The sequence below is a fragment of the Macrobrachium rosenbergii genome, chromosome 48 (genome assembly GCF_040412425.1).
Source record: "Macrobrachium rosenbergii isolate ZJJX-2024 chromosome 48, ASM4041242v1, whole genome shotgun sequence".
Lineage (NCBI taxonomy): Eukaryota > Metazoa > Arthropoda > Malacostraca > Decapoda > Palaemonidae > Macrobrachium > Macrobrachium rosenbergii.
In genome coordinates, this window is record NC_089788.1 from 9,555,502 (window position 1) to 9,558,001 (window position 2,500).

Genomic DNA, 2,500 nt, shown 5'->3' on the forward strand with positions numbered 1-2,500 from the left:
ATTAAACCAAACTTAATATCATTCCATCGGGCTCATCGTTAGTAGTCCACCAAATACAAGGCCACCATCTCACCGCATTCGCAAAGTAAACATCACTGAATTGTCACGATTTCGGCAGCGTAAATGAGCACTTCAGAGCTTGCTTCGCACTAGTAAATAATTCGACCGCGGACCAACTTGTTCTTTATAATGGCGAAAACAAGGGTTGAGTGGTCGCCATTGGGTCTATTTGTAAATGCTTTTTTTTCTTCCCAGGACCCAATTGTATTCATCGCTCAAATCTAATAATAATAATAATAATAATAATAATAATAATAATAATAATAATAATAATAATAATAATAATAACAACGGTTGTCTGAAAACTGGCTTTTAACTAAATTTCGAAACTAGAAAATGAATGGGACAACGTCTGTTGTCCTTCATTCTGGAACCACCCAAAAGGAAAAGAATGTTAAAAGAAAAATAGCAGTAATCATCTGTTAATGACAATAGAAAGGACTGGGCAGCCTTTAGACCCACTGTCATTAATATTATGAAAATGTTTAATTCAAATAATTCAGACAAACAAGATTAGCAAAAGTAGCGACTAAAATGAGTGTGATAGTAGGTGCTACTTTTGCTATATGTAAAAAAAAAAAAGTATGTTGTGAGATATGAAAATAAACAAGTGATCAAATCTGGAAAATAAAGGTGTGTGCAATATGACAGCTAAAATACTTTCCAAAGCGTATTAACTGTTATTTTACTAATGTGTTCAGTGAAACACCAATGAAAGCGTACTTCCAGAAATTTTAATGACATCACAGCATAACGCATTACCGCCCACATTCATACATGCAAACAGCCACAATAAATAAAGCGTGCAGAAACAAGCACAATCCCACACTGCTCGCATCTAGATCTAATATGCAAGCTCGTACCAACGCAAAGATAAAAATGAAATGTTAAGAGTGGTGCGACAGCGATGAAAAAAGACAAGAATATCAAAGACTGCAACAGGTTTCTCGTAAAAGGCCGCTGACCTCGTCAATTTTCGGAGTATTTCGGGTGGTTTTACGAAAGTGCCCCACTCCGTCTTCCTAATGTAGACTTTTTTTTTTTTTTTAACCCAGCTGACACTGCTAATATCCCCGACGTATTCCGTACGAAAGGATCTTGAGGCTTAGTTTATATTGTCACGGCGTCCCAATTTCTTAGTGCAGTGAAAGGGAAGAAATACGGGCTGAAAATTGCAGTGGCATAATTAACAGAAGGAGACTCGCATTTATATATACATATATATGTATAATATATATATATATATATATATATATATATATATATATATATATATATATATATATATATATATATATATATATATATCACATTTCTTTTTAAACAGTCAGATCAAGGATGAACTAAGCATATGTCCATGGTATTCGGCAACTGAAATAACTACACAAAAGTTTGATCACCAATGCATCTAAACCTTATATGCAAACAGTTTGTCATACACCACATTTCTATCAACTGCCTCTGACTCCACATATACAAAAATTCATCACAGCAGCTTCGATACTGTTTCTTTCATTTGGATGGAAATGCCTCCCACTATTCATCCGTTAAGGGGATCTGGTTCACAAATATTTTTCCAAATATTTCTGACTAAACCTTTCTCTTATATTACCGTCATCCGTTATGTTTACTCCTAAATGTAAATAAAAATCAACCGATCAGACTTTACCATCATCTATATTACATTCATTATTCCATATTCTTGGTTTTCACTTACATTTATAAACTTAGCACTGTTAACATTCACTTTATACTTCCTCCACTTAGGAAAATTAGGAAAGAGTTAGGATACTAAACATTTGAATTTTCCCTTCACTATCCCTAGTCAACAAAGCCATCTGCAAACACAATTTCTCCACTCACCGGCATACACGTTCCCTTATACCAAAAAATTGATTCTACACGCGTCCTTTCTCTGAGTGTTCAAATTACTTTAATGTTTAAAGGTATTAAATAGTCAGGGAGACACACATCACAGTTTTGTCTCAGATCGAAATTTACACTTAACCAGTCACTATCTTTTCAACATACCCTATCATACCTTCCTCTTTGCTAGTGAAATATGTAATCACTCTAAACAAATTACTTTCCACATCATATATCCTGAGTTCCTTCTACATAGTAGCATATATCATGAGGACCGTCCACACTCTACAGCTACCAATTCTATCATAAGCTTTTCTACCTACTTGTATCTAGCATATAAATTTTTACATTATTTTTAAACTTTTTACACAGCTTTCACACAACTATTCTTAATCCATAAACCGACACTGCATTGCTCCCTTCAGTCCTTCCAACATTTGTCTAGCTTCTCCAAACAAAACCCTACCAAACACCTTTCTTCTTTTAATTTAGTTATCACCCGGTGCGTAACATTCTTCACCCATATTATACAGCTGCACTTGAATAACCCAGTCTTTCATTCACTAGAATTCTC